The following is a 16,486-nucleotide window of genomic DNA, read 5'->3' on the forward strand; positions in this document are numbered from 1 at the left end:
CCTGTTTGTCCTGGTTTTTAAATGTAAAGCCTCAGTTCCACATAGGAAGGTGTCCAGGGCCTCAGCTGTCTGAAGCAGTTTTTGGCCAAACTAAAATTGGAACATTTGCAGGACATCGTTCTCTCTGGCCCCCTGAATGGTTTAGTTCTATGTGGTTAAAATAAGGTACATTCGCCTTGAGAGAATTATCATTTCCCCCTTTTTCAAAACAAGTCCCCTTTTAGAGTGCCTCAAACCATTATTTATTCAGAGAAGCAACAGTCATAATAGCTGGATAATCTTTTGTAGTTTTGCAACATTTGCATACGTACACAGTGTGGAATGTATTGTGGACTACAGCTTTTGTAATCAATATGTTACAAGACTTTGGACAATAACATATTTTTGGTGGGTGATAATGTAGTCAAATGCTGCAGGATTATCCAGCCTCTCAGTCAGATACTGTATTTTGATAGCAGTTTTAAATTATTGCATACACGAGTTAAAGAAATATATTAAGTACATTTAAACCTTGACTTTATTTTTTGATTTGTAATCTGCATTTAAAGCCATCCAAATCAGTGGCAATTGCCACATCTTCTGGTACTGAATCTAGAACTTTATGCATTTTGTGAAGAACTATATCCTTTTGCTTCCACTGAATTCTGCAGGATTCTGGTCCCCTGCATGACCCCTGCTTCTAGCAAGATGAGAAAGGGAGAAAAAAGTCTCTCTATACATGCTCTCGAATTTTGAGAGACAGAAATCCTCAGAATGTCCATGAGGTGGTTGTGTTAGCAGACCAATTAGCCTTGAAGAGGAGAAGAGAGGCAAGCAAACTGCACAGAGTCAGTAGCTGTCAGGTCAGTAGCATCTAGTGCCCCAGCTCCCCAGTTAAAATGGCAAAAGCTGTAGACATATCGCCCTAATAATAATAATAATAATAATAATAATAAGTTTTATTTATACCGAACCCGACCCGGCCAGAGCCGGGCTCAGGGCGGCTAACACCAGTAAAATTACAGTAAAAACATACCAGAAAAACCCCCGATTTAAAATACAGGTTAAAATTCAATTTAAAATGCAGCCTCATTTTAAAAGTAGCCCATAGATCAAAACCGTAAGGGGAGAGAAATATAAGGGTCAGACCGAGTCCAAACCAAAGACCAGGCAGAACAGCTCTGTCTTGCAGGCCCTGTGGAAAGATGTCAAGTCCCGCAGGGCCCTGGTGTCTTGGGACAGAGCATTCCACCAAGTCGGGGCCAGTAGTGAAAAGGCCCTGGCCCTAGTTTTTAAAAGTAGCCCATCGATCAAAACCATAAGGGGAAAGAAACAAAAGGGTCAGACTGAGTCCAAACCAGTCCAGGCCCTCCCCAAAGGTCAAACTCCGTAAAATGAGGTTTGTGAAAGCCGCAAACTTTGACATTGAGTTAATAGAGGAAGTTTTAATGAATAACAACACACACTGGGCATCTTTAGACACAGGTACAGGAATCACTTTATTAAGAGAAGATTTAAATACTTCCACAAAGATGTTTCCTCACAAAACAGCAAAGGTCACAGACGGCATCCAGATTAGCTCCCAGTGTCTGAGGCAAAGATTTACTGGAGAGGGAAAGATGAGCCAAAATTCTTAGGCAAAATATACTGGGAGCAGAAGAGAATGGTTGACTGGTTCTGGGCTGGTAGGAGGCTATGGCTATGGGTCTGGTCTCCTTGGAAGCAATTTTGGTGGCTGCCTTGGAGGTTCCCTTTATGGTCTGAGGAGGGTGGGCTCTTTGGAAGGAAGGCCCTGCTGGGACGTCGTGGTAGTGTGTGCTTTTAGATATATTGGACTCTTGAAGAACAAATGTGTGGTGATGACAGGAATGACACTCAACGGAAAAAGATGATACAGATCCATTACTGAGTGTCTCATTCTGGATTCTGAAAAATCTGAGCTTTTGGGACCATCATCAAGCCAACAGCTTTTAAATGGCTCTCACCAACCTTTCCTTACTCCTTTTCAAGTCTTTCCTCAAAGTCTGTAGACCAGTAATAAGTTCAGAGCCACGTTCCATTGTGTGTGCTTTTTCCTTGTTCATGTCTGCTTCTTGTACAATTGCCCACTCAATATTTTCAATAAAGCTCATTCTGAATTCAAATATGTCTCTCTTTCTTGGTTTGTTACCTGCTCTTATTTCTCAAAAGGAAGGGGGGGGAGAGGGTATTCTCTCATGTTGGAACATTTTTATAGTATTTTGTCCTAGGGAGTTCCTGAGCTAACAGAGAACCGAAGGGAGGACATACTAGGCTCATAAGTTAGTGGAAGAGTGGGAAACTGCATGAATTCAATATTTATCGCATTTGTATCCCACCTTTTCTTCAGGGAGCTCAAGGTAGAACATATAGTTCTCCTCCTCCCCATTTTATCCTCACAACAATCCTGTGAATTTTGTTCGGCTGAGAGTGAGTTGACTGGCACAAGCTCACCCAGTGACCTTCATGGCCAAGTGGGGCTTTGAACCCTATTTCCCCAGGTCTTAGTCCAACACTCTAACCACTACGCAACACTGGCTCCTTGGGCTTCCCAAATGTTGCTAAGGTACAACTTCAACCATCCCTGGCCACTGGTTGTACTTTGTTTTGGACCTAATAGTAGATATTTCTTAAAGTCTAACAGGAACCAAGTTAAATCTTCTTCGGGGTAGAAGGCGGATGCTTTCTGTGCAACCTGTCCAAAGAGAGATCCTTACTGTTGACTTAGGAGCATCCCTTCATTATTGAGGAGTTGGAGGATAGGAATATAGGAAGCTGCTTTACACGGAATCACACTGTTGGGTCCATCTAGATCAGTGCTGTCTTTAGTGACCTGCAGTGGTTTTCCAAGCTCGACTTGGAGATGCCAGGGAGTGCCTTCTGCATGCAAAGCAGGTGCTCTACCATGGCATTATGGTCCTTCCTGTAGAAGTAAAACAGAATCCCAGTCCTTATGATTCTGAATAAAAGGCAGGTTTAAGTAGGGGCATCAGGAGCTACTTCATATGGAGTGAGACCGTTGGTTCATACAGCTCTGTATTGTCTAGGCTGACTGTCAGTAGCTATCCAGGGTTTCCGATGGGGGTCTTTCCTAGCCCTGGTTGGAGATGCAATGGACTGAAATTTCGATATTCTGCATGCAAAGCAGGTACTCTGCAACTGATATGTGGCTCTGTGGAATCTTAGTCAAGTGGAACAAGGGGTCTTCCTCAGTGCTCACGTCTCAGGGATCGTGCTGAGGAGGGCTGCACTGAGGAGCAATGGCCGGAGTCTTCCCCTCTCCCTGCTCCTGAATCTTCCCAGGAGCAGTGGGACAGTATATGTCAGGAGCATAGCCGAGCCAAGAGATGAAGGAGATGGAAGAGAAACAGGGTGTGACTCTCAACATGACAGACTGCAATTAGAGCAAGAGGAAGTGGGCTCAGCCCCCTTTCTCCAAGTGTTCACTGAGTTAGTTAGAGCAGACATATCTATAAAAAAATTAAATTCATTTTCACTTTTACCAATTATCATCATACATAAGTCACAATCATTCTACAAATAGGATACTCATAATCCCCGAACTTCCCTCTACCCCTCCATGGTTTCCCTAGATCATCTTTTCAAATTGCATCATATCATATTCTCCATATTTTCTTAAAACTCAGTTTTTATCATAGTTCTCACTTCATTGCAAGTGTTGTTGTTTTTAAATCCTCCCAATGTTTTAATTGTTTACAGTGTTCTTTCAAGTGACTTATAAAATTTTCCCATTCTTTATTAAATCTATTGTCCTCTTGATCTCTGATTTTCCCCGTCATTTTCCCCATTTCTGCATAGTCCATCATCTTTATCAACCATTCTTCTTTTGTAGGTAGTTTGTCCTCCTTCCATCTTTGGGCAAGTAGGATCCGAAATGTTTATTTGCATTCCATAGCTCAAGACTGCAATACCCCAAGGACCGCCTCTCCCCATATAAACTGACTCAGAAAACTGTGGCCCTCCCCCTGATGATGGATTCCAACTCCCAACATCCCCGAGGGTGGACCACACTGGCCGATGAGGAGTTGGGAGTCCAATAAATTCTCTCCCATCCCCAATGAAGGGAATGGGGACATTTGCAACCTCCCTGAGAAGCATGGCTGGGTTTGTACAGCTCATCTTTTAATGTCTCATCAAATTCTCTTGAAGAAGAACCTCCAGATTTTGAGTCAAATATTCCAACTGGGCAATTTTTAAGGACAGCTCTATATTAGAAGCTTTCCCCTTGCTTCTGGCATTGCTGACCTACAAAAGCTGAGCTGACGAAGCATTGGGGAGGTACTGAAGTCAGAGTCTCTCCCAACATCCCTCAAGGATTTCAAGGCTCTTGGCTACAGAGCTCCACACATGCTAATTCAGAACAGATCGAGACATTTCTTTGCCTAATTGCTTCATGGCTTTACCACATTTTCTGTGATCACAGCTTCCTAAGGCATCAAGTGGCCAATGCACCTTCTTCTCTGTTAGCATTCTGCTGACCTAATGGCTGTTACCATTAGTTGGAAGAAAACACCTCTGACCCTGTTTTTTAATTGCAACCACCTCCCCAACAAATCCATTGATTTTTCTGCACACTGAATCATTCCTGAAACTCAACTTCAGTCCGCCTGTTGGAAGGCAAGAGTGAAGGCATAGGAGGCACTGAGATCAACTGGGTGGTTTTCACTAATGTCCATACTAAGCTGAAAGCTCACTTCTTCAGAGGGAATGCAAACTTGAGGGTTGGACTAAATGACCCTTGGGTCCCTTCTGACTCTAAGAGTCTATGATTCATCAAAAGCAGGCAGCCTCCCATCCATCTGATCTAGGGAACCATTCACTGACTCAGCCTTATTGGTTGAGTTTATTGGTTCTCATCCAGTCTCTTGCTGAGGAAAGACAATGGTTTAGCACAGGATTCCTCAACCTTGGCCCTCCTGAAGTTTTTGGCCTACAACTCCCATGATCCCTAGCTAGCAGGACCAATGGTCAGGGATGGTGGGAACTGTAGTCTCACCTGCAGATGTCAAGAAGAAGCAGAGCTGTGTGTCACTAGCATATTGGCGAAAACATACTCCAAAACTGTATACAACTCCACTCAGCAGTTTCATGTAGATGTTAAACAGCATAAGCAATAAGACTGAACCCTGAGTAACCCCATATTGAAGGCTCCACAGGGCTGAACAGCACACACCAAGCCTCTGGAAAAGACCATCCATCCATGCCATGCCATCCACCCCTAACTCATACTATTGCTCAGGCATAGGCAACTCGGCCCTCCAGATGTTTTGGGACTACAACTCCCATGATCCTTAGCTAACAGGACCAGTGGTCAGGGATGATGGGAACTGTAGTCCCAAAACATCTGGAGGGCCGAGTTTGCCTATGCCTGCTATTGTTCCAGAAGGATATCATGATTGATAGTATCGAAAGTCACTGAGAGGCTGAGGAGAATTGAGCTGGCATTTGTCTGTTTTGGAAGAAAATGGAGGAGTGTGCATTTGTGGGTGAAGTTAAACTGTTGGAAAGTTGCAGTACAGACCAATGCAGGAGAAACCATGAAAACACAAACAAAGACACATTTCCCCTGGCTCTCTCCCAACAGAGGTTATCATACAGGGTGACCCAAGCAGTTTTTGTGCCAAAACTGGGCCTAAACCCCAAATGAAATGGACCTAGAAAATCAGTTTCCTCCAAGAACCTTGGCTCTTGGCTCTTTTCATACACTAGCAGCACATCCTGTAGAATTCTGTTATATTTTATCTGCACAATCAGAATGAACTTCATTCTGTTCTCAGTGACCGACTTCAGGAACCGAAAGGTTGTATTGAAAAATACAACTTTTGAGCCCTCTGGCCCCAAAATGGCAACTAGGCATTCCATTTTGGCAACTATAACCCTGGTTTAAGGAGCCATAGGTCACCTAGCTTATATACCTGAGCTTCCAACACTGTATGTATGTTCTATTTCCACTATCAGAGACTGTAAGCCTCTGAATACCAGTTGTGGGGAATCTCAGGTTGTGACTGTGCTGTTGCATTCAGATCTTGTTTGCAGACTTCCCATTAGGAGATCTGGTTGGCCACTGGAAGAATAGGATGCTGGGCTTAATGGGTCACCTTTAGCCTGATCCAGAAGGATTCTTTTTTAGAACTACGTAAATTCTTGGAGAATGAGGGTATCAATGGTCACGAGCCATGATGACTATGTTCTATATAACTACTGTCAGCACGCTTTTGTATACCTATTGCTGGAAATCACTGCTGTCGGATTTAGGCCATGATGGTGAGCTTTCCATAGACATGTGTGATAACAGAATGCTGAATTAGATGGGCCTTTGGTCTGATCCAGTCGACCATTTTTATGTCCTTAAATCCCTGCTTCTTCAAAAACAGCTGGCACTATATGAACCTTTTATTTCTTCAAATATCTTATTTGAAAAGAATTCCCAAATAGTTGTGGAAATTCTCATACGCTTCCTTGCTTTATTGCGTACACTTATCCATACCTTGCTATATGGTACGTTTGCATCATTGAAGACTGGAAGAGCCTTGTTCTCAATGACCAACCAGATGTCTATGGGAAGCCCAGCAAGCACAAACTGAGCATAACAGCAACTCTTTCCCCCCCCAAAAAATATTCTTGATTATAATGCATTGTTTGTATGTTATTTTCACTTAGTACAGTATGTCCATTCTTATGCACAATTTTGTACACATCACCTGGCTGCAGAACTGTATGAAATATTCGTGTAAGTGTGGATTTCATAGGAGTACACTGCTTCAATTGCTATACCATTTCAGAAAACGCAACCTGGATCAAATTTCTCCCCCAATCTTACCTCCAACAGTGGAGGTTAAACATAAACAAAACCTGCTATGTGTTGTGCACAGAATGACTTACTAAAATCCTGGGTATTAAAGTCAATTAGACTTCTGTGAAAATCAACAACTATTTTGAAAATAATGAACGGGGACAAAACACCTTTTGATCTGCCTGCCAGGAGGAACAGACAAGAATTTTTATTTTTCTTAATCTTTTATTAACTTTGTCTTGTGGAAGAATAACTATGAAGACAGTGGGGTGCTGTGAAAACACTTTTGCCTCGTTTCTTAATTAGGGCCATGATGCATTCCAAAAATTGCTTACTAATTAAAGCCAGAGGGGAAAGGAGGTGTATCCAAGCTGGATGTGGAGCCATCAGCAGATACAGATGAAATGGTATAAAAGGGCTCCCTGAGCTGAAATCTTTCAACAGCTTCCTTTGGCTTCATCTCCTTCACTTCATTTCTACTCGTCTGAGACTTTGGTAAGTCAAGTGTGTGCACATATGATGTTATATTTGAATGATTCTTGCAGTGGTCAGAACGTTCAGGTAACTGAACTCCAAGAGAAGGCTAAAGTTCTATTACTCTGTGAATTGGGTAGATCTTCCACCAGGAACCTTACACTCTTAGGTTGTTGGCTGGTTTCTTTTCTATATGTACCTTATGAAATCAAGTATTTAGCTGCGTTAGTCCATCTAGCTCAGTTTTGGCCACACTGATCAGCTGTAGTTCTCCAGAGTTTCAAGAAGGGAGTCTTTAGCAGCTCAATCTGCAGATTCCAAGGACCAAACCTGGGATGTTCTGCATGAAAACTACGTGTTCGGCCACTGAAAAATTGTCCTCCCCCTAAAATTAAAGTAAGGTTCTAATCTTCACGGTTCCAAATAAATACCTGACACAAATGAGCATAGGGAGTTGTCCTGTACCATGACAGACCATTGGAATCTCTAGTTCAGTTTTACCTACTCAGATTGGCCGTTGTTCTACAGGCCTTGAAGAAGGGGACATTCCTAGACTATCCTGAAATGATCAGGGATTGGATTTGGGATCCACAACGAAGAGAAGGGCTGTAGTAAAAAAAGCAGAGAAGAATAAAGGTTTCAGGCATGAGGGCTTAATGTTTTCAGAATTATCAAAGACAGCTGACTCTCAGTGATGGAGAAAGGAAGATGGATTGAGTTTAGTGAACTGGGAATGGGTAAAATATTCTACTGCCACAGGATGATTATGTCTGAAATATTCTCCCCACTGTCCATTGAAGTGATGTACCCCACACTTATTTTCTCCCTTGGTGTTTTTGGTTTCAGACTCACCTCCACCCAACAATGGTTGACTGTGGTCCATCCTGTGCTGTCCCATCCTGTGCTTCCACCCCCACAGTTGGGTTTGGCTCAGCAGGAGGTCTTGGCTATGGTGGTCTTGGCTATGGATTGGGAGGTCTCGGCTATGGAAATGGAGGATTCGGCTACGGATTTGGTGGTCTCGGCTATGGATATGGAGGTGCTGAAAGAGCAGCCAACCTTGGCATCCTAGATGGGATTATCCCTAAACCCATCAACCAGATCCCACCAGCAGAGGTCATGATCCAGCCACCTGCCTGCGTTGTGACCCTCCCAGGGCCCATCCTCTCTGCCAGCTGTGAGCCTGTGGCTGTTGGAGGCAACACTCCATGTGCCGTTGGTGGTTCCGGGATCGTAGGAGGCTATGGGGGCTTGGGGTCTGGCCTCCTTGGAATCTCTGGAGGTTTGGTCTATGGTTCGGGCTATGGGGGGAGAGCAATCCTTGGAAGGAAGTTGAGGCGTCGTTATAGCATCAGTTCATAGACCAATTAAACCTGAGAAGCATATCCCGAACTGATAATCAGACGGCTTGGTACAGATCTATCGGCCATGGTTCAGAAAAGCTGAACTCAAGCAATCACTCCTGGAATTCATCCTCCGTTCTTTGCTTCAGAGTGCAGAAGAAAAAAGATCCTTCTACACCGATTTTCTTCTTTGCCCCTTTCAATGCTCTTACTTTGGCCTTTTCAATAAAGCTTGTTCTGCATTCTAATAACCTGTTTGTCCTGGATTTTAAATGTAAAGCCTCAGTTCCGCATAGCAAGGTGTCCAGGGCCTCAGCTGTCTGAAGCAGTTTTTGGCCAAACTAAAATTGGAACATTTGCAGGACGTCTTTCTCTCTGGCCCCCTGATTGGTTTAGTTCTATGTGGTTAAAATGAGGTACATTCGCCTTGAGAGAATTATCATTTACCCCTTTTTCAAAACAAGTCCCATTTTAGAGTGCCTCAAACCATTATTTATTCAGAGAAGCAACAGTCATAATAGCTGGATAATCTTTTGTAGTTTTGCAACATTTGCATACGTACACAGTGTGGAATGTAATGTGGACTACAGCTTTTGTAATCAATATGTTACAAGACTTTGGACAATAACATATTTTTGATGGGTGATAATGTAGTCAGATAGTGCAGGATTATCCAGCCTCTCAGTCAGATACTGTATTTTGATAACAGTTTTAAATTATTGCATAAACGAGTTAAAGAAATATATTAAGTACATTTAAACCTTGACTTCATTTTTTTGATCTGTATTTGGCATTTAAAGCTATCCAGACTAGTGGCATTCGCCACATCTTCTGGTACTGAATCTAGAAGTTTATGCATTTTGTGAAGAACTATATCCTTCTGCTTCCACTGAATTCTGCAAGATTCTGGTTCCCTGCATGACCCCTGCTTCTAGCAAGATGAGAAAGGGAGAAAAAAGTCTCTCTATACATGTTCTCGAATTTTGAGAGACAGAAATCCTCAGAATGTCCACGAGGTGGTTGTGTTAGCAGACCAATTAGCCTTGAAGAGGAGAAGAGAGGCAAGCAAACTGCACAGAGTCAGTAGCTGTCAGGTCAGTAGCATCTAGTGCCCCAGCTCCCCAGTTAAAATGGCAAAAGCTGTAGACATATCGCCCTAATAATAATAATAATAATAATAATAATAATAATAATAATAATTTTTATTTATACCGAACCCGACCCAGCCAGAGCTGGGCTCAGGGCGGCTAACACCAGTAAAATTGCAGTAAAAACATACCAGGAAAAACCACAATTTAAAATACAGGTTAAAATTCAATTTAAAATGCAGCCTCATTTTAAAAGTAGCCCATAGATCAAAACCGTAAGGGGAGAGAAATATAAGGGTCAGACTGAGTCCAAACCAGTCGAAGCCCTCCCCAAAGGTCAAACTCCGTAAAATGAGCTTTGAGAAAGCCGCAAACTTTGACACTGAGTTAATAGAGGAAGTTTTAATGAATAACAACACACACTGGGCATCTTTAGACACAGGTACAGGAATCACTTTATTAAGAGAAGATCTAAATACTTCCAAAAAGATGTTTCCTCACAAAACAGTAAAGGTCACAGACGGCATCCAGATTAGCTCTCACTGTCTGAGGCAAAGATTTACTGGAGAGGGAAAGATGAGCCAAAATTCTTAGGCAAAATATACTGGGAGCTGAAGAGAATGGTTGACTGGTTCTGGGCTGGTAGGAGGCTATGGCTATGGGTCTGGTCTCCTTGGAAGCAATTTTGGTGGCTACCTTGGAGGTTCCCTTTATGGTCTGAGGAGGGTGGGCTCTTTGGAAGGAAGGCCCTGCTGGGACGTCGTGGTAGTGTGTACTTTTAGATATATTGGACTCTTGAAGAACAAATGTGTGGTGATGACAGGAATGACCCTCAACGGGAAAAGATGATGCAGATCCATTACTGAGTGTCTCATTCTGGATTCTGAAAAATCTGAGCTTTTGGGACCATCATCAAGCCAACAGCTTTTAAATGTCTCTCAGCAACCTTTCCTTACTCCTTTTCAAGTCTTTCCTCAAAGTCTGTAGACCAGTAATAAGTTCAGAGCCACATTCCATTGTGTGTGCTTTTTCCTTGTTCATGTCTGCTTCTTGTACAATTGCCCACTCAATATTTTCAATAAAGCTCATTCTGAATTCAAATATGTCTCTCTTTCTTGGTTTGTTACCTGCTCTTATTTCTCAAAAGGAAGGGGGGGGAGAGGGTATTCTCTCATGCTGGAACATTTTTATAGTATTTTGTCCTAGGGAGTTCCTGAGCTAACAGAGAACCGAAGGGAGGACATACTAGGCTCATAAGTTAGTGGAAGAGTGGGAAACTGCATGAATTCAATATTTATCGCATTTGTATCCCACCTTTTCTTCAGGGAGCTCAAGGTAGAACATATAATTCTCCTCCTCCCCATTTTATCCTCACAACAATCCTGTGGATTTTGTTCGGCTGAGAGTGAGTTGACTGGCACAAGCTCACCCAGTGACCTTCATGGCCAAGTGGGGCTTTGAACCCTATTTCCCCAGGTCTTAGTCCAACACTCTAACCACTACACAACACTGGCTCCTTGGGCTTCCCAAATGTTGCTAAGGTACAACTTCAACCATCCCTGGCCACTGGTTGTACTTTCTTTTGGACCTAATAGTAGATATTTCTTAAAGTCTAACAGGAACCAAGTTAAATCTTCTTCGGGGTAGAAGGCGGATGCTCTCTGTGCAACCTGTCCAAAGAGAGATCCTTACTGTTGACTTAGGAGCATCCCTTCATTATTGAGGAGTTGGAGGATAGGTATATAGGAAGCTGCTTTACACGGAATCACACTGTTGGGTCCATCTAGATCAGTGCTGTCTTTAGTGACTGGCAGTGGTTTTCCGAGCTTGATTTGGAGATGCCAGGGAGTGCCTTCTGCATGCAAAGCAGGTGCTCTACCATGGCAATATGGTCCTTCCTGTAGAAGTAAAACAGAATCCCAGTCCTTATAATTCTGAATAAAAGGCTGGTTTAAGTAGGGGCATCAGGAGCTAGTTCATATGGAGTGAGACCGTTGGTTCATAAGGCTCTATATTGTCTATGCTGACTGTCAGTAGCTATCCAGGGTTTCCGATGGGGGTCTTTCCCAGCCCTGGTTGGAGATGCAATGGACTGAAATTTGGATATTCTGCATGCAAAGCAGGTACTCTGCAACTGATATGTGGCTCTGTGGAATCTTAGTCAAGTTCAACAAGGGGTCTTCCTCAGTGCTCACGTCTCAGGGATCGTGCTGAGGAGGGCTGCACTGAGGAGCAATGGCCAGAGTCTTCCCCTCCCCCTGCTCCTGAATCTTCCCAGGAGCAGTGGGACAGTATATGTCAGGAGCATAGCCAAGCCAAGAGATGAAGGAGATGGAAGAGAAACAGGGTGTGACTCTCAACATGACAGACTGCAATTAGAGCAAGAGGAAGTGGGCTCGGCCCCCTTTCTCCAAGTGTTCACTGAGTTATTTAGAGCAGACACAGAAAACTCACAAGACGAGGGAGGGGAAGAGATAGACGGCACTGGAGGGGTTGTTGTTGTTATTGTTGTTTAGTCATTTAGTCGTGTCCGACTCTTTGGGACCCCATGGACCAGAGCACGCCAGGCACTCCTGTCTTCCACTGCCTCCTGCAGTTTGGTCAAACTCATGCTGGTAGCTTTGAGAACACTGTCCAACCATCTCGTCCTCTGTCGTCCCCTTCTTCTTGTGCCCTCCATCTTTCCCAACATCAGGGTCGTTTCCAGGGAGTCTTCTCTTCTCATGAGGTGGCCAAAGTATTGGAACCTCAGCTTCACGATCTTTCTTTCCAGTGAGCACTCAGGCCTGATTTCCTTAAGAATGGATAGGTTTGTTCTTCTTGCAGTCCATGGGACTCTCAAGAGTCTCCTCCAGCACCATAGTTCAAAAGCATCAATTCTTCGGTGATCAGTCTTATTTATGGTCCAGCTCTCACTTCCATATATCACTAAGGGGTTACTAAGCAACAGTCAGATAGGCAGAGGACTGAGCGCTCATCCTTGGACAGTGTGGATTTCCCCCTTCCCTCTGATCACGTCCAAAGTGCTGAAAAGGTCAGATTGCAACAGTAGTGCAAAAGGGGAAAGGTGGGACGTTGACTTTTTTCCTGTTGTGACACAAGTGATTTCTCAGAGTGACCAGCTGATTTCTATGGAGCAGAGGGCTGTGTCCATGCTCTGATTGTATTGTGAATAAATGAAACCATTGAAAACTGCCAGAGACTCGTTAATTCTTATCTGGGCTTGGGAGCCTGCCTGGAAATCAATATAGTATAGATTTGGAATACAGTGGTTTGCAGAGGGACATAGTTCAGAAGACAGAAGTTGGGAAGAACTGGGTGGTGAACAGCTAGGAGGAGGAGAACTGGGGGAGAGAGAGTTAATAGAGTCTCTTTCACTGGAAAGCATCCATCTGCTCAGCCCAAGGTCAAGGAGAGCAGATAAGGTGGCAGCACAGAAAGCAAAGTGCTTGTGAGATCAGGTTGCAAGACATGGATGTGACGTGGATGACAAGGGGGAAGTGGGTGGAATCCTTAAATGGGAGCACCTTCATTCCTAGAAATGGATTATTTGTTCTCTCACTGAGATCATTAAAGTTTCTAACTGGTAAGAGACTCCTTTTGCTTTGTTCTGCTTATCTACTGCCAAAGGGGGTGGGGAGCCATGTACCTGAAGCCTGACATCATGTAATTTGTAATAAACAATTTGTTGCCACCACTTGGGTCATATTTATAAATATGACCCTAGTGGTGGCAGCAAATTGTGTATTACTGAGGGTCCTAGGCCATGAAGGGCTTTAAAGGTCAAAAACAGCACCTTAAATCTGACCCTGTACTCCACCGGGAGCCAGTGCAGCTGGAAAAGCACTGGATGAATATGCTCCCATGGCAGAGACCCCGTGAGGAGCCTCGCTGCAGCATTCTGCACCCGCTGGAGTTTCTGGGACAGCTTCAAGGGCTGTAATTTGCTTCCCTGATGAAGTCTCTCCCCTCAAACTATTGTGTACCTATTTACTGAATTCTTATCGGCGCTTCAGCCAAGACATTTTGCCAAACAGCTTACTGAGATTATGAAGCCAGTCCCTGCCCTTCAGCTTAAAACTAAAAAGACACAACACAAGTCAAAAGTTGCTGTCTCCAAGTGAGCTGATGGAGAGTTCCTGCTCCCATTTCTTCCCTCCCTGTTCCCTCTGCCGCAGCCTGGTGGAATTACAGATGAGCTGTAGCTGGCAGAGGGAGGAACCTGGTGGAGCTGCTCTCTCAATGGAGCCAACAGAGTGGTTTTGCTTCCCTCCTCTTTCTCTCTGCTCCCTCTGCTGCAGCCTGATGGAATGGCATTGGTGGGCTGAAAGCCAATAGAGGGAGGACCCTAATGGAGCTGTCTCCTCAGCAGAGCTGAGAGAGGGGCCCTGCTTCTGTGCCCCCACCCATAAAGTCAATTAGACTTCTGAGAAAATCAACAACTATTTTGAAAATAATGAACGGGGACAAAACACCTTTTGATCTGCCTGCCAGGAGGAACAGACAAGAATTTTAATTTTTCTTCATATTTTATTAACTTTGTCTTGTGGAAGAATAACTATGAAGAGACACTTTTGCCTCGTTTCTTAATTAGGGACATGATGCATTCCAAAAATTGCTTACTAATTAAAGCCGGAGGGGAAAGGAGGGGAAAGGAGGTGTATCCAAGCTGGATGTGGAGCCACCAGCAGATACAGATGAAATGGTATAAAAGGGCTCCCTGAGCTGAGATCTTCCAACAGCTTCCTTTGGCTTCATCTCCTTCACTTTTTTTCTACTCCTCTGAGACTTTGGTAAGTCAAGTGTGTGCACATATGATGTTATATTTGAATGATTCTTGCAGTGGTCAGAATGTTCAGGTAACTGAACTCCAAGAGAAGGCTAAAATTCTATTACTCTGTGAATTGGGTAGATCTTCCACCAGGAACCTTACATTCTTAGGTTGTTGGCTGGTTTCTTTTCTATATGTACCTTATGAAATCAAGTATTTAGCTGCGTTAGTCCATCTAGCTCAGTTTTGGCCACACTGATCAGCTGTAGTTCTCCAGAGTTTCAAGAAGGGAGTCTTTAGCAGCTCAATCTGCAGATTCCAAGGACCAAACCTGGGATGTTCTGCATGAAAACCACATGTTCGGCCACTGAACAATTGTCCTCCCCATAAAATTAAAGTAAGGTTCTAATCTTCACGGTTCCAAATAAATACCTGACACAAATGAGCATAGGGAGTTGTCCTGTACCATGACAGACCATTGGAATCTCTAGTTCAGTTTTACCTACTCAGATTGGCCGTTGTCCTACAGGCCTTGAAGCAGGGGACATTCCTAGACTATCCTGAAATGATCAGGGATTGGATTTGGGATCCACAACAAAGAGAAGGGCTGTAGTAACAAAAGCAGAGAAGAATAAAGGTTTCAGGCATGAGGGCTTTATGTTTTCAGAATTATCAAAGACAGCTGACGCTCAGTGATGGAGAAAGGAAGATGGATTGAGTTTAGTGAACTGGGAATGGTTAAAATATCCTACTGCCACAGGATGATTATGTCTGAAATATTCTCCCCACTGTCCATTGAAGTGATGTACCCCACACTTATTTTCTCCCTTGGTGTTTTTGGTTTCAGACTCACCTCCACCCAACAATGGTTGACTGTGGTCCATCCTGCGCTGTTCCATCCTGTGCTTCCACCCCCACCGTTGGGTTTGGATCAGCAGGAGGTCTTGGCTATGGTGGTCTCGGCTATGGATTGGGAGGTCTCGGCTATGGAAATGGAGGATTCGGCTACGGATTTGGTGGTCTCGGCTATGGATATGGAGGTGCTGAAAGAGCAGCCAACCTTGGCATCCTAGATGGGATTATCCCTAAACCCATCAACCAGATCCCACCAGCAGAGGTCGTGATCCAGCCACCTGCCTGCGTTGTGACCATCCCAGGGCCCATCCTCTCTGCCAGCTGTGAGCCTGTGGCTGTTGGAGGCAACACTCCATGTGCCGTTGGTGGTTCCGGGATCGTAGGAGGCTATTGGGGCTTGGGGTCTGGCCTCCTTGGAATCTGAGGTTTCGGCTATGGTTTGGGCTACGGGAGGGGAAGGAAGTTCGGGCGTCGTTTTAGCATCTGTGCATAGACCAATTAAACCTGAGAAGCATATCCTGAACTGATAATCAGAGGGCTTGGTACAGATCTATCAGCCATGGTTCAGAAAAGCTGAATTCAAGCAGCCACTCCTGGTATTCATCCTCCGTTCTTTGCTTCAGAGTGCAGAAAAAAAAAGATCCTTCTACACCAATTTTCTTCTTTGCCCCTTTCAATGCTCTTACTTTGACCTTTTCAATAAAGCTTGTTCTGCATTCTAATAACCTGTTTGTCCTGGATTTTAAATGTAAAGCCTCAGTTCTGCATAGGAAGGTGTCCAGGGCCTCAGCTGTCTGAAGCAGTTTTTGGCCAAACTAAAATTGGAACATTTGCAGGACGTCTTTCTCTCTGGCCCCCTGAATGGTTTAGTTCTATGTGGTTAAAATAAGGTACATTCGCCTTGAGAGAATTATCATTTACCCCTTTTTCAAAACAAGTCCCCTTTTAGAGTGCCTCAAACCATTATTTATTCAGAGAAGCAACAGTCATAATAGCTGGATAATCTTTTGTAGTTTTGCAACATTTGCATACGTACACAGTGTGGAATGTATTGTGGACTACAGCTTTTGTAATCAATATGTTACAAGACTTTGGACAATAACATATTTTTGATGGGTGATAATGTAGTCAGATAGTGCAGGAT

General features: G+C 43.9%; 1 long non-coding RNA gene across 1 annotated transcript; it reads left to right on the top strand.

The window, feature by feature from the left end:
* Nucleotides 1–10,365: 10,365 nt before the first annotated feature.
* On the top strand, nt 10,366–16,067 carry LOC310694425. Its single transcript, XR_014519689.1, has 2 exons — nt 10,366–10,404; nt 15,768–16,067. It is a non-coding gene; the product is annotated as an uncharacterized lncRNA (long non-coding RNA).
* Nucleotides 16,068–16,486: the final 419 nt, after the last annotated feature.

The sequence above is a fragment of the Podarcis liolepis genome (assembly GCF_965112155.1).
Source record: "Podarcis liolepis genome assembly, chromosome: 15".
Lineage (NCBI taxonomy): Eukaryota > Metazoa > Chordata > Lepidosauria > Squamata > Lacertidae > Podarcis > Podarcis liolepis.